The sequence below is a fragment of the Trichechus manatus genome, unplaced genomic scaffold (genome assembly GCF_000243295.1).
Source record: "Trichechus manatus latirostris isolate Lorelei unplaced genomic scaffold, TriManLat1.0 scaffold00130, whole genome shotgun sequence".
NCBI lineage: Eukaryota > Metazoa > Chordata > Mammalia > Sirenia > Trichechidae > Trichechus > Trichechus manatus.
In genome coordinates, this window is record NW_004444066.1 from 5,853,913 (window position 1) to 5,876,255 (window position 22,343).

At 39.2% G+C, this 22,343-nt stretch overlaps 1 protein-coding gene across 5 annotated transcripts in view; it reads left to right on the forward strand.

Moving 5' to 3' along the window:
* Window positions 1-22,343, forward strand: part of PPP2R2B (protein phosphatase 2 regulatory subunit Bbeta) — a 566,434-nt gene that overhangs the window by 192,942 nt on the left and 351,149 nt on the right. The gene's annotated exons all lie outside the window — the stretch shown is intronic.

Consider the following 22,343-nt stretch of genomic DNA (forward strand, 5'->3'; position numbering starts at 1 on the left):
TATTGCCACTCTTGCTCTTTTTTGATTGTTGTTTGCTTGATATATTTTTTTCTATCCTTTGAGTTTTAGTTTGTTTGTTTTTAAGTCTAAGGTGCATCTCTTGTAGGCAGTATATATATGGATCGTATATTTTTTTTATTCATTCTGCCACTCTCTGTCTCTTTATTGGTGCATTTAGTCCATTTACATTCACCATAATTATTAATAGGTATGTGTTTAGTGCTGTCATTTTGATGTCTTTTTTGTGTGTGTTGTTGACAGTTTCTTTGTTTCTCTTAATTTTCTGTGCCAAGTCTTTTTTTTAAAATGTATTTTCTTTTCATTATTTTCATTGTTGTTGATTTTTTATTTGCTCAGTCTTTATGTTTTTCTCATTTTTTATTTTGATGTGTAGGATTGTTAGTTTCCTTCATGGTTGCATTAATATTTACCCCTATTTTTATAAGTTTAAACCAATCTTTTAATTTTTATATCGCCTTGACTTCTTGTCCATATGAACAATCTATGACTACATTTGTTAGTCCTTCTTTTTTGTTTCAATGTTGTCATCTTTTACATACTGAGGTCTCTTTCCCTATTTTCAGCTTCTGTTTATTTTTGTGACTTCCCTATCTGGGTTCATATCTGGTTGCTCTGTCCAGTGTTCTAGTCTTGGGTTGTTATCTGATGTTACTGATTTTCTAACTGGAGTACTCACTTTAGTACTTCTTATAATTTTGGTTTGGTTTTTACAAATTCCCTAAACTTCTGTTTATCTGGAAATGCCCTAATTTCTCCATCACATTTGAGAGACAGTTTTGCTGGATATATAATTCTTGATTGGCAATTTTTTTCCTCAAGGCTTTATATATATCATCCCATTGCCGTCTTGCCTGCATGGTTTCTGCCGAGTAGTCCAAGCTTAGTCTTATTGACCCTCCTTTGTAGATGACTTTTCCTTTTCCCTAGCCGCTGTTAAAATTCTCTCTTTATCTTTGGTTTTGGCAAGTTTGATTACAGTATGTCTCATGGTGACTTTCTTTTGGGATCTACCTTATGTGGGGTTCGATGAGCATCTTGGATAGATACCTTTTCATCTTTCACGATATCAAGGAAGTTTTCTGCCAACCAATCTTCAACAATTCTCTCTGTATTTTCTGTTATCCCCTCCCTGTTCTGGTACTCCAGTCACTCATATGTTATTCCTCTTGATAGAGTACCACATAATTCTTAGCATTTCTTCATTTTTTAAAATTCTTTTATGTGACTTTTCCTCGATTTAAGTTGGTGTCGAGTGCTTTATCTTCAATCTCACTAATTCTGTCTTCCATTGCCTCAATTCTGCTCCTATGACTTTCTACTGAGTTGTCTAATTCTGAAATTTTATCGTTAATCTTCTGGATTTCTGTTTGCTATCTCTCTATGGATTCTTGCAGTCTGTTAAACTTGTCATTGTGCTCCTCTATAATCTTAAGTTCCTCTATTGCTTTGTCTGTATGTTCCTTGGCTTGTTATGCATTTTGCATGATCTCCTTCCTGATATCTCGAAGAGTGCTGTATATTAATTTTTTGTATTCTACCTCCAGTAGTTCCAAGAAGTTCTCGTCCTCTGGAAACTTTTCTTGATTCTTTGTTTTGGGAGCTTGCTGAAGCCATCATCGTCTGCCTGTTTATATGATTTGATAGTAACTGTTTTCTCCAAGCTATCAATAAGTTATTATACTTATTTATATTATGTTTACTTACTGTGTCCTAGCTTCTTTTTTTGTTTTGTTTTGATATGCCCTGATAGGCTGCTTGTGTGAGGTAGTTTGATTATTGGTGCCTTTGAAGCTCTAGTGTACTGTCACCAAGTGGTTAGATCTATTACTAGGTATATGAGCCCAGGAGTCCATTTACTTTTCTTACATGGATTCAGCTCAGGTGTGCAGATAGTCAGTCACCAAGTGTGTGCTGCAGGCTCTCACCTACAGTCCCAGACAGGCAGGGGTGTTTGGAGTAGGCACAGGTATCTGGCTGCAGTAGGGGGTCAGGTGCTGAGCAAGGCAGGGGGCCGATGGCCACCCCTGAGTGTCTGGGAGGAAAGCGTGTTCTTGTTTCGTACAGTGCATAGGTAGGTGGGTTGTGCAGCAGGAATATGGACACCCAGTGCCGTTGGCTGTAAGGACTGGGAGGCACCACTTATTCTTGGACCCCTGTTGCAGGTGGCTAGGTGGTGTGGGTGAAGCCACCAGTCCTCAGGCCCTTGATGTGGGTAGGTGAGGACCCTGCTTAATAGGCAGAGCAGTATCAAATATCACTAACCTGCTTCTCCACCATATAGCTGATACAATGAAGTTAAGCTTTAGGTATATACCCTATTGAACTATGTTAATGAGGGCCTATGCTGTTGAAATGGGCCCACATAGGTCTATGCAGGGACGAAAGACTTTCAAAGTCCGTGGACTCCTTATGCCTATGCCTAGGCAAAGGAGCTGTGCCTACCCTGAGTTCCTGGCTTAGGGGAGCTGGCAGATTATTTTTTCCTGTTTGTTAATTTATTCCCTCTCCAAGGCCAGGAGAATGGCTTAGGGTGCCTGACAGGTCCTACTTCTGGCCCAGGGAACAAGGTAATTGCTGAAGCTGGCCAGACCCGGTGCAGAGCGGGGAGGGAGTAGGTAAATGAGAGAGTGGTTCTTCCCAAACAGGATTTTTTTGATCCACATGGTAGTTTCAACGCATGTACTTATCTTTTGCTGATTTAGCGCCACTTTTCACTGGTTCTGGAGGCCTGAGCAGATTCTCCACCGCTCGGTCTCTCCGAACGTGGAAAACACGTCCCGAACACCACTGCCTGCCTCACCACACATGCCAGCAGATCTGGCCTGCAGGGCACTGGTTGCCGTCTGGTCAGGTCTGACAACACCTCACTGCTTCTGAACCGTCTCTCTCTACCCCTGCCACTCAGTCTGATTCTTCGACTTTGCCTTTGATGTTCAGGGATCTTAGATTGTCGTTGATAATCGATTCACTTGTTTTTGCATGTCTTTGTTGTAAGGGAAACCACGGGAATCATCTGACTAGTCCGCCATCTTTGCCCTGCCTCCTCCACTATATCTTGATATATCATGTTTAGGAAAAATCTATTGATTTTCAATAATCATTCATCCTTTCAGGATCAAAATATTTACTGGGCAACTAAAATAGAGTGAACACTAAAAATACATCAAGGAGTAAGATAGACAAATTCTCTTTTTTTTCTAGAGATTATAATGTTGTTAGTGGAAAGAAATAATATACAAGGAAACAAATTTAAGACAATATTATAGCTAGATTATTTTCATAGCAGACCCCACCATTTGATTTCTTCTACTTGCCTTTTGTAAGGTGGTGTAATGGTTAACAGCTACGGCAGCTAACCAAAAGGTTGGCAGTTTGAATCCACCAGCGCTCCTTGGAAACTCTACGGGGCAGTTCTGCACTATCCTACAGGGTCTCTATGAGTCAAAATTGACTCAACAGCAATGGGTTTGGTGTTTGAAAGATGAGGAAGTGAGTAGCTCAAACTTCCCTTCCATTCTTGTCCCCCTGCACCATTTTCCACCTTCCTGCTCCAAGATCATGTTGTTGGAATTAATTTTACTTTGTGAAGATTGATCAATTTATAAGCTGTTATGCAACCATCATTATTCTATGCCTTATTTATAAATTAATTCTATAAATGGAAAAATTCAATAAACAGCACTTGCTTCATTGTGCCTATGAATATTTATGGCAGAACCAAGTGGTTTATTATAGTTTTACTTCCTTTCTTACTCAACTTTTTCTTTGAGTTTCTAATTGCTTTTCATTTTCTTGCACTCCTTTCTGTTTTATAAGGAGCCCTGGTAGCGCAGTAGTTAAAGCTCTCAGCTGCTAACCAAAAGGTCAGAGGTTGGAACGCGCTAGCCACTCCTCAGACAGAAGAGAGATGTGGCAGCCTGCTTCCATAAAGATTTACAGCCTTGGAGACCCTTTTGCGGGAGACCTACTCTGTCCTACAGGGTCACTATGAATTGAATCAGTTCAATGGCAATGGCTTTGGTTTGTTTTTTTCTTTTTTATGGCCTCCCTTTGTTTCCTAATTTCATTTTCCATCTGTTCTTTTGAGTTTCTTTTTACTCACAGTGATGCTACTTCTAGAGACCTCTGTCTCCTGTTCTCAACTGAACTCTGAACCTGCTGCACAACTGTCGCGCTGTTTTCTTACTGTACCCTGATTCCCATATCTTCCCCTTTTTAATTTATTCCCTTACTCTATAACAACAATAACCTTCTAAGAAAGAATTGTAAGAAACAATCCTTTTCTCTAGAAATTTGTTGTTCTGTTGTCACACTTAATTGATAGATTGGTTATAGAATTTTTGTTTAAAAATTATTCTCTCATGGAAGTTTGAAGGCGTTGCTTCATTGTTTTTTGGGGACCAGTGTTACTGGAGAGAAAATCCCAATGACAGTCTAAAAGTCACTACCTGTGTTTCTTCTGGGAAACTTTTAGCATCTCCTCTTTATCCATGGTGTTCTGAAAATTCACAATAATTATGTAGGTGTAAGTCTTTTTTAAATAATTTGTATAAATATCCAGAAAGGTCCTTTTCAGTCTTGAAGATTCATTTTCTCAATTGGGGGAAATTTATTTGAGTATTTCTTTGATAACTTCCTCCTGATTTCCTAATTTTCTCTTTTTGATGTTTCTGTTGGTTGGGCATTGGGCCTCATAGAATAATCCCTTAATTTTATAATCTCTAAAATTTTCTGTCTTTATCTTTTGTCCTTACATTTTTTAATAAATATTTTATTGTGTTTTTAGTGAAAGTTTACGCAGTAAGTTCCCATTTAACAATTTCTATACTGGTCTTACTTTTTAAGAGATTTTCTGGACTATATCTTTAAAGATTCTAGTGATTTTTTTTTTAATTGCCATCTTTTTTTTGTAATTCCATGAGTTTTTCTTCTCTACTTGTTCCTTTTCCATAGCATCCTATTGTTGATTAGTAGACTTATTATCTTTTAAAATATTTTTGCATGCATTAATTAAGATTTATTTTTGCCCTTAAAGTATCTGCTTCTTTTAGTATCTATTTTTCTGTTTGTTTATCTTAGTCTTTTTCCTCCCCGCACATTGTAGGCTTTACTCAATTGTCTAGATCTTAAGTTGCTCAGTCATATGTAAGAATGAGTCAATAGAACAGTTGAATGAACATGAATAGGACTTATCAACTGGCTGGGTTCATAGTGGAGGGAACAGGGAGGGAGCTGATCTTGCCTTTTGAAATCCCTAAATGCTACAATGTAGAGCTCTTCTCTCTGGAGACCCAACTCCCACACTAGTACATTAGTCTACCTCAGACTATTTTAATTTTTTTAAAAAAGGAAGAACCTCCCATTGTCTCCTCCCAGGGTGGAGTGGGAGAGGAGTTGAGGAGTTGAACAATTAGGTGAAAAGCAGGTAAGTTAATGTATCTCTATATAAATTGTATTTTAGCACTTTCTCTCCATTTTTCAGCCTTATATCACTTCACTTTTGGTGTTTCTAAGTCCTGAGCCTCTCTGTCATGGATTGATTTGTGTCCCCCCAAAATATGTGTATTAATTTGGCTAGGCCACGTTTCCCAGTGTTGTGTGATTATCTACCATTTTGTCATCTGATATGATTTTCCTATGTGTTGTAAATCCTACCTCTGTGATGTTAATGAGATGGGATTAGTGGCAGTTATGTTAATGAGGCAGGACTCAATCTACAAGATTAGATTGTATCTTAAGCCAATTTCTTTCGAGACATAAAAGAGAGAAGCAAGCAGAGAGATGGGGGACCTCATATCACAAAGACACAAGAGCCCGGAGAACAATGCATGCATTGGACCTGGGGTCCCTGTGCTGAGAAGCTCCTCTACCAGGGAAGACTGATGACAAGGACCTTCACCCAGAGCCAACAGAGAGACAAAGCCTTTCCCTGGAGCTGGCACCCTAATTTCAGACCTCTAGCCTCCTAGACTGTGAGAGTATACATTTCTCTTTGTTAAAGCCATCCACTTGTGGTATTACTGTTATAGCAGCACTAGATGACTAAGACACTCTCCAAGCTTCTGCAAGGCAGGTGGGTGCCTTAGCTGTGCCCCCTCTATTGTTCATCTGTCACCATCCTTCCATCTACTCTTCTTCCCCCAGAAATGCACTGAAATCCATAGTGCACTTAATGACCCTTTTTGCATTCTGTTCATTGTTGTCAGTTATATCTGCTTTGCTCCTTTACTAACATTTTAAAGAAATCTTGGGGAAAAGAGATGGTAAATTTTTGCTCAGTTCACTTTTTCTCTTAATTTTCTTTTCCTGCTTATCTTAAATGATAGACCAATACCTTTTAAGAGGCTAAGCCAGCCTTTCTTACTTGGTCTACTTTTATATCCTGGAACTTTTGTTTTAAAGTAGGAAAGCCATCTTCTTTGACAGTTTGAGCCTCCGCCTATCTCCAATAATTCCAAAGAGTTTTTCTGCTTTCAGGTATTGACAACTCCCTCTTATGCCTTTAAATCTTGGAATATTCCATTTTATTTAATGTGTAGGTGTGTAATATTCTGAGTAATAGAGATGTGAATCACCAAAAAAACAAAGAAATGAACTTAAAAGTTTTTAAAACAACAATAAGTTCAAGGATTTCTTTATAGTTTCAAAAGCTCTCATTGCACAGTGAATTTCAACCTGAACAAATTTTCTGAGAGAAACATCATTCTGGTGACTATTTAGATGTTCTTATCTAAGAAGTATTTGGTTCATAGCCCTTTGTTTTTATGACATATTTAACATGTACTTTCTGATAGGCCTGGGACAGAAACTGCCATGAGAAAATGTAAGTGAAATTATTATGGAGCAGCTGGTTAAGAATCAAATAAAGCTGGGTTCAGACCCTAGACCTGGCACATTCTAGTTGCTCTAAGATGGTTAACATCTTTCAGTCTCAGTTGATTCAATGATAAAATGGTACTAACTACCTTCTTTACGGGAAGATCATGAGAGATTGATGTTGTTGTTAGCTGCTGTCAAGTTGACCCCCAACTCATGGCAAGCCCATGCACAATGGAACAAAATACTGCTTGGTCCTACTCCATCCCCATGATCAATTGTAGATAGAACCATTGTGATCCATAGGGTTTTCATTGGCTGATTTTCAAAGGTAGATTGTTAGACCTTTCTTTCTACTCCATCTTAGTCTGAAACCTGTTCAGCATCATAGTAACATGCAAGACTTCACTGACAGACAGGTGGTGGCTGCACGAGGTGCAGTGACCAGGAATTGAACCCGGATCTCCTGCATGGAAGGTGAGATAGATAGCGTATACATAAAAAATTGAGCACAATGCCTGGCACTTGGCAAGCCCTCACTAAATGAAAGCTGATTTTATTATAAGGTGAACAGCCTTTATTATGCCTTGCTTCCCTCTTTGTAAAAATATGAGGGGGAGCACTTCTTTGTAGACACACCAAAGATTGAGTAACTTCACAAGCCTTAGAATCAGCTCTCTTTAATGTTTCTCCTCAGTCACTCTGCTTTCATTTAAGCCCATTCCCTTTTGCTCAGCCCTGAGAGAATTAGAAAACTAAGCCAGGCCACCACTTAGTCAATATTATATAGCCCCAATGAATTGACAGACAGTAACGGCTCCTCGGACTGTTTGTTTTGCCATTTTAATAATCACTTATTGAAGAATCACTGACTAATCTGTGACACGACAGGTTTTGAAGTCCTCCAATTATGTGCACATTGTGGAATCTATGATTTAGAGCTATTTTCTTTTCCTGGGGTGGAGATGAACTTTGCAGCTCCTTATTGGCCTAATGAGGTGGAGACAGGCACCGGGCAGAGATGGGATTCTTTAGACAACATTCATTCCAAGGGAAGCTATAAGCATATTATGGGGGCAGGGAGTGGAAATACACAAATGTTGCTAAATGTGTAGGAATGAATTTACTCACCTTAAGCATGCTAGTTAACAGCTACTTATAAACTGAGAAAAGAAAAGCCAGTTCTGGTGTTAAAGCACTTGGTTGCTAACTGAGGTGCCAGTGGTTTGAACTCATCAGCCACTCAGCTGGAGAAAGATGTGGCAGTCTGTTCCTGTAAAGATCTGCAGCCTTGGAAACCCTAAGGGGAAGTTCTACCTTGTCCTATAAGGCTGCTATGAGTCGGAATTGACTCAGTGGCAATAGGTTTGGTTTGGTTTTGGAGTCTTTCATTTAACAAACAACTATTACTTACTGAGCACCTATTATATACACAGTGTTGAAATGAACCAACAAATGGCTGATGAGACACAAAGTTCCATAGTAGCAGCCATTTTCTAGAAGTAAGAGAGAGAGTGGTTATCAAGAATGTCCGGGAAGACTTTACAGGGACTTTGAGCTGGGCTTTAAACAATGAATAACAAATCACTAGGGAATAAATGGAGAGATGGGTAGTAGGAAAGACATTCTTGGTAGAGGGCACAGCAGGTGCAGAGCTCAAAGTTCTCAAGAAACTGGAAAAGGCCCACTGTTCTAGAATACAGGGTTTATGAAGGGCATGAAGAAAATGATTTAGAAGCTTGTGAGTGGCCATCTAAGATACTCCACTGGTCTCACCCCATCTGGAGCAAGGGAGATTGAAGAAAACCAAAGATACAAGGGAAAGATTAGTCTAAAGGACCAATGGACCACAAGTACCACAGCCTCCACCAGACTGAATCCAGCACAACTAGGTGGTGCCCAGCTACAACTACCGATGCTCTGACAGGGATCACAATAGAGGGTCTCTGACAAAGCTGGAGAAAAATGTAGAACAAAATTCTAACTCACACACACACACACACACACACACAGACACACACACACACAAATAGACTTACTGGTCTGACAGAGACTGGAGAGACCCTGAGAGTATTGCCCCCGGATACCCTTTTAGGTCAGTAATGAAGTCACTCCTGAGGTTCACCCTTCAACCAAAGATTAGCTAGGCCCATAAAACAAAATGAGACTAAATGAGTACAGTAGCCCAGGGGCAAGGACAAGAAGGCAGGAGGGGACAGGAAAACTGGTAATGGGGAACCCAAGGTCAAGAAGGGGAGAGTATTGACATGTCATGGGGCTGGCAACCAATGTCACAAAACAGTATGTGTATTCATTGTTTAATGAGAAACTAGTTTCCTCTGTAAACCTTCATATAAAGTACAATTAAAAAAATGATCTAGAAATCTAGGGTGGGAATAGATTATAGAGGTTTTATAAGCCATGCTGAAGGTCATCCTATAGGCCAGCATTTGCCTTCTCTGCAGAACATAAGTATCCTATAAAATGTTATATGATCAGATTAATATGGAAAATTGTGTTTTAAAGAAAACTAAATGACTTCTTTGTTGCAAGATTTTTCAGTGCTTTTTAATGTGCCTTGTAAATCTCCAAGAGAGATAGATCATGATTTTTTCCCCCCAACTCAATTCCTGTTTTCCCAGAAAACCTTTCGGTTAGCAGCAAAGCATGTTAACTGTTTGTACCACCCAGGGACTCTAGCCCCAGAAGGGCTACTGCTAAGCAAATAGAAGACATGTAGTAAGTGCTTGATGTTGAACGACTATATACCTCCATTACAAGCCCACTGACAGAACAGTTTTATACTTCCTTATAATGAAATTGTCTTTGAGTTAGCAAAAAAAAAAAAAAGCAAGTCTGCCGAAATAATTCAAGATAAGAACTGGAAAAGTGAATAAATCAGCTTCCATGCAGACAACAACACTATTGACAATACTAGTGACAGTTGGTTCTATGCCATTTGGTTTAGGAAACTATGCTCTAGGCAACGGAACCATACAAAGGTTTAAAACCAGAGTGACAGGGCTAGATCTGTGATTTAGAAGATCACTGACTTAGTGAAGAGGATAAATGGCAAATTCATATATGCCAAATAAATGGTGATGGTGGGAGAGGTGGGGTGTGTGTGTGTGTGTGTTAACACTGTAATGAGCACTCAGAGGAAGCACTATTTGTAGCCTGTAGAAGCTAGGGAATGCTTTATCAAGAAAATTATAGCTCTTTGCCAATATAAGGAATTATTATTTCAAGGTTGTTTTGTATTTGTGATGTCTTTTGATCCTCCCATCAATCCCATGAGGAACTTTTAAAATCAGTTTCCCCATTTTGCATATGAGAAAACTGAATTTCAGAGAAGTTTATAGACATGCCCACAATTCCACAGCTGGTGAAAGGCAGACTTGACCTTAGCCCGTCTAACTCCAAGTCTGGGGCTCTTCTCATTTTTTGTGTTCCGTCTAAGCTCGGACTCAAAATGGAGTTTGAAGCACAGAATTTGCAGAGATTGAAAAAAACAAGTGAAAGCTAGTTAGTAGGAAAAGTACCAGAAAAGACTCACAGACACAGTATATAAATGGCACAATCAACATGCCAGGAAGCACCAATTTGCTAAAGGCTGGAATGGCCTCCCTGAGTCATCCCATCCTTCGAGGCAAGGCCACTCCATGGGCTGCAACCTGTGCAGTCACAATAGGCCCCACGCTTAGAAAGGTCTCATGCTTGGTTTAATGCTCTACTGCCGCCATCTAGAAATTTCTACTAGCTTTTGAAGAAGAAGGGACCCTAAATTTTTATTTTGGATGAGCCCCCTCCAATTATATAGATGATCATGCTTCAAGGACTAAGGTCAGGTGTTTTATTCTTCATTTTTATTCTTCATTTTACTCTCTGTTCTCAGCACCCCGGGATGTCTCTAAATTCTTACACTGTGGCTAGTCCACACTTAATTAGTCTCTTATTTGCACATAAATGTTAGCTGTTATCTCGGTAATCAAGTGGTGAGCTCCTTAACCAAACCAGTTGCCACTGAGTGGACTCCAACTCATGGACACCCCCGTATGTCAAAATAGATCTGTGCTCCATAGGGTTTTCAATAGCTGATTGTTCAGAAGTAGATTGTCAGGCTTTCTTTCAAGGTACTTCTGGATGGACTCCAACTGCCAACCTTTCGGTTAGCAGCAAAGCATGTTAACTGTTTGTACCACCCAGGGACTCTAGCCCCAGAAGGGCTACTGCTAAGCAAATAGAAGACATGTAGTAAGTGCTTGATGTTGAACGACTATATACCTCCATTACAAGCCCACTGACAGAACAGTTTTATACTTCCTTATAATGAAATTGTCTTTGAGTTAGCAAAAAAAAAAAAAAAAGCAAGTCTGCCGAAATAATTCAAGATAAGAACTGGAAAAGTGAATAAATCAGCTTCCATGCAGACAACAACACTATTGACAATACTAGTGACAGTATCCAACACCTAATACCGGCAATTTTTTGGGTGTGTATTATGTGCCATGCACTGTTTTAAGTATTTCATTCATTATACATATTTTTCATTTGGTCTTTAAAACCACCCTACAAAGTAGACACTATTATTATCTTCATCTTGCAAACGAAATGGAAGCACAAAGTGATGGAAGTAACTTGTCCAAGATAATACTGCTGGAAATATCAGGGCCAAGATTTGAACTCCAGCAGTCTAGTTCTCAAAAATCACACCTTTAACTACTTACCTATTACACTTTACTGACTCATCTTAGACAGGAGACTCACATCTGGCCTCACATCATTACCTATTAAGTGCTATATTTGAAAAAAAAAAAAAATTGCCATAGAGTTGATTCTGACTCATGATAACCCTGTGTATGTCAGATTAGAACTGTACTCATAGGGTTTTCAGTGGCTGATTTTTCAGAAGTAGATCACCAGGCCCTCTTCCGAGGTACCTCTAAAAAAAAACACACCAAACTCATTGCTGTGAAGTCAATTCCGACTCATAGCGACACTATAGGACAGAGTAGAACTGCCCATATGGTTTCCAAAAAGTTACAGGTGGATTTAAACTGCTGACATTTTTGTTAGCAGCCAAGCTCTTAACCACTGTGTCACCAAATTTCTCTAGGTGGACTCAAACCACCAACCTTTTGGTTAGCAGCCATTTGTGTCACCCAGGGACTCCAAGCGCTATATACATGATAGTTATGATTATTCTCCCCCACGTGTCTGTCAGTTTGTCATACTGTGGGGGGTTGTATGTTGCTGTGATACTGGAAGCTATGCCACCAGTATTCAAATACCAGCAGGGTCACCTATGGTGGACAGGTTTCAGCATAGCTTCTAGACTAAGACATACTAGGAAGAAGGACCTGGCAATCTACTTCTGAAAAAAATGAGCCAGTAAAAACCTTATGAATAGCAGCTGAACATTGTCTGATACAGTGCCAGAAGGTGATTCCCTCAAGTTGGAAGGCACTTAAAATATGACTGGGGAAGAGCTGTCGCCTCAAAGTAGAGTCAACCTTCATGATGTGGATGGAGTCAAGCTTTCGAGACCTTCATTTGCTGATGTGACACAACTCAAAATGAGAAGAAACAGCTACAAACACCCATTAATAATCAGAATGTGGAATCTACGAAGTAAGAATCTAGGGAAATTGGAAATCATCAAAAATGAAATGGATGCATAAACATCGATATCCTAGGTATTAGTGAGCTGAAATCAACTGGTATTGGCCATTTTGAATTGGACAATCATATGGTCTACTATGGTGGGAATGACAAATTGAAGAGAAATAACATTGCATTCATTGTCAAAAAAAAAAATTTTAAGATCTATCCTGAAGTATAAAACTGTCAGTGATAGGATAATATCCATACGCCTACAAGGAAGACAAGTTAATACAACTATTATTCAAATTTACGCATCAACCACTAAGGCCGAAGATGAAGAAACTGAAGATTTTTACCAACTTCTGTAGTCTGAAATTGATCGAACATGCAATCAGGTTGCATTGATAATTACTGGTGATTGGAATGTGAAAGTTGGAAACAAAGAAGAAGGATTGGTAGTTGGAAAATATGGCCTTAGTGATAGAAACGATGCCAGAGATTACACAACAGAATTTTGCAAGACCAACAACTTCGTCATCGCAAATACTTTTTTTCAACAACACAAATGGCGACTATACACATGAACCTTGCAGCATAGAATACACAGGAGTCAAATCGACTACATCTGTGGAAAGAGACAATGGGACAGCTCAATATCATCAGTCAGAACAAGGCCAGGGGCCAACTGCAGAACAGACCATCAGTTGCTCATATGCAAGTTCAAGTTTAAGCTGAAGAAAATTAAAACAAGTCCCCGAGAGTCAAAGTACAACTTTGAGTATATCCCACCTGAATTTAGAGACCATCTCAAGAATAGATTTGATGCGTTGAACACTCATGACCAGAGGAGTTGTGGAATGACATCAAGGACATCATACATGAAGAAAGCAAGAGGTCGTTAAAAAGACAGGAAAAGAATGAAAAGACCAAAATGGATGTCAGAAGAGACTCTGAAAGTTTCTCTTGAATGTCGAGTAGCTAAAACAAACAGAAGAAATGATGAAGTAAAAGAGCTGAATAGAAGATTTCAAAGGGCTGCTCCAGAAGACAAAGTAAAGTATTATAATAACATGTGCAAAGACCTAGAGTTAGAAAACCAAAAAGGAAGAACACACTCGGCATTTCTCAAGCTGAAAGAACTGAGGAAAAAATTCAAGCCTCGAGTTGCAACACTGAAGGATTCTATGGGCAAAATACTGAACGATGCAGGAAGCCTCAAAGGAAGATGGAAGGAATACACAGAATCTCTGTACCAGAAAAAAACTGGTCTACAGTCAGTCATTTCAGGAAGTAGCATATGATCAAGAACCAATGGCACTGAAGGAAGAAGTCCAAGCTGCACTGAAGACATTGGTGAAGAACAAGGCTCCAGGAATTGACGGAATATCAACTGAGATGTTTCAACAAATGGATGCAGAGTTGGAAGTACTTACTCATCTATGTCAAGAAATTTGGAAGACAGCTACCTGGTCTACCAACTGGAAGAGATCCATATTTATGCCTATTCCTAAGAAAGGTGATCCAACCAAATGCAGAAATTATTAAACAATATCATTAATATCACACGCAAGTAAAATTTTGCTGAAGATCATTCAAAAACAGTTGCAGCAGTACATCAACAGGCAACTGCCAGAAATTCAAGCCAGATTCAGCAGAAGACGTGGAACCAGGGATATCATTGCTGATGTCAGATGGATCCTGGCTGAAAGCAGAGAATACCAGAAAGATGTTTACCTGTGTTTTATTGACTATGCAAAGGCATTCAACTGTGTGGATCATAACAAATTATGGATAACATTGCAAAGAATGGGAATTCCAGAACACTTAATTGTGCTCGTGAGGAACCTGTACATAGATCAGGAAGCAGTGCTTTGAACAGAATAAGGGGATAATGCATAGTTTAAAGTCAGGAAAGGTGTATCAGGGTTGTATCCTTTCACCATAGTTATTCAATCTGTATGCTGAACAAATAAACCAAGAAGCTGGACTGTATGAAGAAGAAAGGGGCATCATGATTGGAGGATGACTTATTAACGACCTGCAATATGCACAGATGACACAACCTTGCTTGCTGAAAGTGAAAACAACTTGAAGCAGTTACTGATGAAGATCAAAGACTACAGCCTTCAGTATGGATTACACCTGAACATTAAAAAAATGTTTTAAAAATCCTCACAATTGTACCAATAACCAACATCTTGATAAATGGAGAAAATAGTGAAGTTGTCAAGGATTTCATTTTACTTGGATCCACAATCAACGCTCATGGAAGCAGCAGTCAAGAAATCAAAGGACGCATTTTATTGGGCAAATCTGCTGCAAAAGACTACTCTTTAAAGTGTTAAAAAGCAACGATGTCACTTTAAGGACTAAGATGCGCCTAATCCAAGCCATCGTGTTTTTAATTACCTCATATGCATGCGAAAGCTGAACAATGAATAAGGAAGCGTGAAGAAGAACTGATGCGTTTGAATTACGGTGTTGGCAAAGAATACTGAATATACCACGGACTGCCAAAAGAACGAACAAATCAGTCTTGGAAGAAGTACAGAGAGAATGCTCCTTAGAAGCAAGGATGGCAAGACTGTATCTCGTATACTTTGGACGTGTTATCAGGAGGGATCAGTCCCTGGAAAAGGACATCACGGTTGGTAGAAGGTCAGCGAAAAAGAGGAAGACACGCAACGAGATGGATTGACACAGTGGCTACAACAATGGGCTCAAACATAACAATGATCATGAGGATGGAGCATGACTGGGCAGTGTTGAGTTCTTTTGTACACAGGGCCACTATGAGTTGGAATGAACTGGAGGGCACCTAACAACAACAGTGATTATTCTCCATATAAAAATATGCATGGGAGGTATGACATTGTAATTCTATAACTGCATTTAAATTTGAAACTTTCTTTGATTCCAGACCTTTGTTTTTTTTCTTTTCTTCCTTTTCCTGTCTGTGAAATAGACGTAATGAGTTAGCACTTCAGAACAGGAAGTACTCTAAAGTATGTTTTCTTCTGGGAAGAGTTCAATCCTTCAGTAAATTCTCAAAAGAGTCTGTGACCCTAAAAATGTTAAAATCAGGGCAGATGCTACTTTTAGGTGTAAATTCATGAACTTTGGTTATTGACCTTTGTTAGTCCTGGTTCTGCAGAGGTCTGTATTTGAGGATTGTTTAATATAATTATTTCTACTCTGTATTTATTTCATACGTATTTATTGAATTAAAAAAAAAAACATAGAGCCTTGCTTATAAATTCAAGGCCCATCTAACTCTTGAATTCTGGTTTCTGTAACTTATCACACAAGGGTAGTAATGGCCAGGGTGGCAATCTTGGTTTCATAACAAACTAACTTTTTCAAAGTGTTTTCCCACGTGAGGGACTAAGTTTATCAAGTGGTATGTCTCGTAGCTTACAAAGGTGCTTATTTATACTTAAGTGTCCCTGGAAAGAAAGAGAAAGTGCCAGACTATAGTGAGGAGGAAGAAGATAATTAGATCTGACTCTGAGTGTGCATAAGTCTTCTTTCTCAAACCTCTAGCTGTGGGTCAGGGGGATTGATACAGCCCCTCCTGAAGCTCTACCTGGCCTACCTCAGAGCAGAGAAACAGAGATGAGTGAGATGAAGAGAAGTTCTGTTACTTCATATTTTTACACAAGGTTTGCCCTAGTGTGACATTTGGAAGAAAGTAGTCATTTCTCCCCTTGATGCCAATCTTGAAATAATGGAGAGTTGAGCTACTTCAGTAAACCCACAACTTTTATTGTTATTACCTAATATTCAGATAACTTTCTACTAATCATCTTAAGAAAAAGTGATGAATCCATCACAACAAAAGTTGAGGAGCATCATTGTGGGGAGGTGAACCTTGGAGCATAAACCTCAGGTTTCCTGCTCCAAATCTGCCACTAATTCACTGGGTAATCTTGGCAAGTCGTTTTTCTCTAGGCCTCAGTTTCCTCATCAGCAAATGATAGGTTGGACCTAATGGTCTCCAAGCCCCCTTTAGCTTTAACCTTGCTGATCCTAAGTTCATTGTTCATCAAGGTCCCTTCCTGACTGATCTTCATTATTAAGCAAACACACATTCACTCTTTCATTTTTTTCAAAAGCTACATTTAGAATAATCAATATATGCCAGGGACCATTTTAAGTGCTGGAGATACATCAGGGAACAAAAAAAGCCCCTGTCATCCTGGAAATTATGTTCTAGGCAGTAATAACCCAAACCAAATAAATACATACTGTTGGGTAGAGATATAAGGAGCCCTGGTGGTGCAATGATTAAACATCTGGCTGCTAACCAAAAGGTTGGTGGTTCGAACCCACTAGCGCCTCAGTAGGAGAAAGATGTGGCAGTCTGCTCCTATAAAAATTACAGCCTTGGAAACCCTGTGCGGCAGTTCTACTCAGTCCTATAGGGTCGCTATGAGTTGGAATCGACCCAATGGCAACTGGTAGAGACATGAAGATAGGAAGTGCCGGGGGGAGGAGCATTATTTCATTTTATATAGAGTGGTCAGTGAAGGCATCCCGGAAAAGTTGATACTGGAACAGACACCTGAATGAAGTGGAGAACTCAGCTGTGCTGGTGTCTGTAAGAAGGTACTCAGGTCTGAGGGAACAGCATTTGCAGAGTCCTGAGATGGGAGGGGTCTTTGAGTTGGAAAATAAGGCTGCAAGTGCGTCTATGTGTCTGTGTGGGGAGGAGGGCCAGGCGGGAGTTGATGACACTGCAGGTGAAAAGTGAAAAGAAATAACGACAGAGCTACACCTGGAGCCAGATCTGTCCAGCATTTTAAGGAATTTTTACTCTGAATGATGTAGGAGACCAATAAAGAAAGGACTTCGAGCAGAAAAACTGACAGGCAGCAATTTGCATTTAAAAGGACCATTCTGCCTACTGCTTGGAAACAAGTCTGTAGGGGGCCAAGGAGGAATCAGAGACTAGTTAGAGTCTATGGAAACAATCTTGGTGAAACAGGATGGTTGTTGGTGCGTGGTAGTAGCAGTGGAGGTGGTGAGAAGTGGCTGGATTCTGGATATGTTTTGAAGTTAGAGCTGGCAGGATTTGCTGATGGACTGGGAAAATGTGGGGAGTAAGAGAGAGGGAAATCAAGGATGATACCAGTTTTGAGTCTGAGGAACAGGATGGTGGGCAGGTATGTTGGAGGCTGAAACAGAGATTGAGATTCCTTGTAGATATCCAGTCAGATGTCAGGTCAGTCCAGAGCTCAGGGGAGAGGCTGTGCTCAGAATTCCGGTTTGGGGTTTTGTCCTATCATGTGAATGGTGAGAGAATGCCTGAGATCATCTAAGATGGAAATGTAGATAGAGAAGAGGTCTGAGAACTGAACTCTAGGGTGTTTGTAAGTTTAGAAGCCAGAGCAGTGGGGAGAAAACAGCAAATGAGGCTTACAAGGCATGTACATTGAGGTAGCAGGAGAATCAGGAGAAAGCGGTACCCAGGAATCAGTAAAGAAAGAGTTATTAGGAAGAGGGGAGCGCTGAGTTGCACATGCAAAACTGTTCACATGTATATGTTAAAGACAGTGGTGTATATAATTCAATGAGTACCCAAAACTGAATCCACTGATCATGTAACCACAAAGTTCTACTTTCTAATATAATCAAAAAGATGACTAATAGTTTCCAGCCTTTAAATTTCTCTACCTCTAGTGGGTATAATAGACTGCAGATGCCCAGCTGTGAAAATTATTTTTTCAGCAGTGACATCGGACTATTTGGCTTCTTCTCCTAGGTGGAATTGAAGTCATGGGTGCTGAACTTTTAGGGTGATAACTATTACAGTGATTGAATGGCGTACTGCATCTTTTTTCCTGAGTTTGTTATACAGCATAATCTTAACACTTTGAGTCCTGATCTTCTTAAAGTTCTATTCATTCACTTTTATTAGTTTTATGGGGAAATACAGGTTAGGTTCAAACTTTCTATTATATGACGTGTGTGTGTGTGTATGTGTGTGTGTCTGTGTATATATATATATATATATGCCTATACATACATATGTATACATATGGAAACACTGAAGGCATAGTGGTTAAGAGCTACAACTGCTAACCAAAAGGTCGGCAATTCGAATCCACCAGGCACTCCTTGGAAACCATATGAGGCAGTTCTACTCTGTCCTTTAGGGTCACTATGAGTCGGAATTGACTCGACAGCAATGGGTATACATATATATATATACGTTACATATATATACATATATATATATATATATATGTTACAGAGCCCTGGTGGCACAGTGCTTAAAAGCTGCGAATTGCCTTGGCGGCAACAGGTTTGGTTTTATATATGCATTCAGTTTGTATTACTTAAAATAGTAACGAGGTTCATGACATTCATCAGGTGAACATTGCTTAGTTTGGTTTTAGCATTGCATTCTAGTTCAAGTCCTTAGTAGGTAAAAATTTCTCTTTTTAGGAATATGCTATAACTTTTTGTGCATGAAGTAAAATATTTGAAATTGTTCCCCTATACCTGTGCTGTCTCATATAGCTGTCTAATATAGCAACTAGTCCTATGTGGCTATTGAACACTCAAAATATGGTTAGTTTGAATTAAGAGGTGCTGAAGTGTAAAATGTACACCAGATTTCAAAGACTTAGCATGAAAAAAAAAGAATATATCATTATAATTTTTATATTGATTATATGTTGAAATTATAATATTTTGGATATGTTTGGTTAAACATATTAAAATTACTTTTATCTGTTTCTTTTCACTTTTTAATGAGGCAACTAGGAAATTTACAATTACAAATGTGGCTTGCATTATATTTCTATTGGACAGAGCTATTCTATGTCTACATTCTAATAGCACATACATTTTTATATCAGTGTCTCCCAACTTCCTGGTGTGAAGTAAATCATTTGGTCTTTCCAATATAAGGTTTCTGCCTAAAAGTGTCTCATGGCATTAAAAAAAATTTTAACTTTTTTCTTACTACAAGAATGTTACATGTTCTAAATTTCGTTTGACAAATATATGAACAAAAGAGATAACCACAGATAACTACTGCTATTATTTTGTTATGTTTCTTTTAGCATGCATACATTTTTTAAGCAAAAAATGGGATCATTCAATATATATCGTTTTATGATTTTTAAACAATATAACATGAATATCTATCCTTGTCGTTGGATACTTTTAAATTTTTCTATACTATTATATTCCTCAAGGAGCCCTAGTGGTCCAGTGGTTAAGTGCTTACCTGCTAACCAAAAGGTCAGTGGTTTGAACCTACCAACCACTCCACAGGAGAAAGATGTGGCAGTCTGCTTCCATAAAGATTACAACATTGGAAACCCTATGGGGCAGTTCAAATCTGTCCTATAAGGTCACTATGAGTCGGAATTAACTCAACAGCAATAATTAATATATTCTCAGCAGTAATAGTGGCTTATTATAGCAGTGATTTTTTATCTTTAATAATAGCTTTATTGAGATAAAATTCACATATCATGAAATTCACCCTCCTAAAGTATACAATTCAGTGGGTTTTGTTTTGTTTTGTTTTTTAGTGTATTCACAGAGTTGTACAACTATCACCACTATCTAATTTTAGAACATTTTCATTACCCCAAAAAGAAATCCTGAGATCATTAGCAGTCACTCCCTCTATCCTTCCTCCGAGGCCCCTGGCAACCACTAATCTGCCTTCTATCTTTATGGATTTGCCTATTCTGGACATTTCATATAAATGGAATCATGTAATATGTGTTATTTTGTGATCGACTCCTTCCACTTAGCGTAATGTTTTCAAGAGTCATCCATATTATAGCGTATATTTCATTCCTTTTTATGGCTGAATAATATTCCATTACATGGAAATATCACATTTGTCCATCCATTCATCAGTTAATGGACATTTGGGTTGTTTCCACCTATGGTCTATTATGAACAATGCTGCTGTAAACATTTGTGTACAAGTTTATACATAAGTGTATGTTTTTTAATTCTCTTGGAGTGGAATTGCTAGGCTAAATTTTTGTCCAAATGCATGATGATTTTCTTAGGATAAATTCTGTAAAGCTTTTTACTTGGCATATTTTAAAGAAGTCTAAAGACATTTCCCAATGTATATTCTTATTTAAATTATACTAAAATTTTACTTTGAGAAATTTAATCAGGTATCAGGAGATACCCTGTGGTATTGTTAAACTGGTTCTGGAAATCCTCGGCTTGTATTTAACTGAGATAACACGTATTAAAATCATCTTGTAGTGGACAGCCTAAGTTTAACTCTTTTTAACACGACTGAATGAGAAAAGGTACAAGAGGATGTTTATTCTCAGGCTCTTAGATCTGGGCACTTAGTTTTTGTACATTCTCTCACATTGCATCAATAGCCTATTAGGTGCATGAAAGACCCATCAGTGAAATTAGGCACAGTGGATGCCTTTGTTTTGTATCTAAGCAAATCAAGGGGAAGAGCAAGGTGACCATGGGGTCTGATCAGTAGAAAAGAGTGATTCCCTGAGAGCGGGCACGCACCTATTGTTCCTTACATTGCCAGGTCTAGGAGCCTATAGGGGCAATTACCCACATGTCCACGGTGGCAGTTTCATAACCAGCCTGGAAGAGATCAGACAAAAGCATCAGGTCTCCTCTGATGGATATGGGAAAGCTTCACGATAAAGGTAGGGTTTTAAGAGTTGTTTATATTATGGCAGATGTTTGGTTGGGTGATGGAATATTCCAGAACTGTGATGCAGCTTGGTAGACTTAATGATGAGCAAATGGAGGGAACTTTGGAAAGATAACACAAATAAGTGGAAAGATGTTGGCTTGGGTATAGCAAGTGGAGAGAAGGGAGAACATCAAGTAATGTGTTTCCACTGGTGTGGTAGTAAATGTTTAACAACCGGCTCCCTCCCCCTACAAAAAGCTTTGATTTATAACATTTTTGTTTTAATTTCCATGATGTAAATATCCCACCGTTTCATATTTTAAACTACTAACACGATGTCACTGGAAATGGTGTTGTGAAAAGATGCGCGTGGTAGGCACAGTCGGCTTTCAATAGCCAGTACATTCCGGCTCTAGCACATCACCGTGTATTTTTGTAAGTCTCTGTACTTGAATAATTGAGGGAACACTTTAGTAAGTGAAATGCACTAAGAACCTAGAGTTTAGAATTAAAAGAACACTTTGGAAGCAAAACATTTAGTTTTCCTTCCCAAGGTTAAGTGCCATGTTAAAAGATCACTCATGTGGTTTTACATGTTGTAGCATGCACAAGAAGGAATCGTAACCCTTGCTAAAAATTCAAGAGGTCAGGTTCCGGAAAAATGGCGCTCTAGGCAGAAGCACCACGCCGTCCCTCCAACAGCAAAGATCCGAAAAACTAGGCCGAACAGAGGATACAACAATCCTGAAACCCTAAAACATCAAATGAAGAGATGAAGAACTCAGCCAAGCACCAAAAGGAGTGAGAAAACTGACAGAGAATGGAAAGCGAGGAGAGATTCATGCAGAGGTCCCCTACCAGCTAACGCAGTGCGGATCCGCCATCTTGGACTCCTGTCGGAGACCAGCAAACAGGGTACGAGAAGGCAGCCTCACAGAGCGTCCAGCGGGAGACAAAACAACCGGTTATTTGCGATATACGCTTTCCCACCCCCACCCTTCTTCATCCTGACTTGGCCTCCTCTGCTTCCCGCAGCCACAATCTCTTGACCAGGAATCAGCGGCTGCTTGGATTCCACACACCCGAATGGGACGGCTCTCTGAGTGCCATTTGTTGGCTGCTGGTGTTGCTTTTTACCACTTCTTTTGATTTCTTCCTTACCTCTCGCCACCTCCCCCTCATTTTGCTCAAATACCTGGCTCCGTGCGCCATCTTTGCTTCTTCCTGAGGGGCTGCAGAGCTC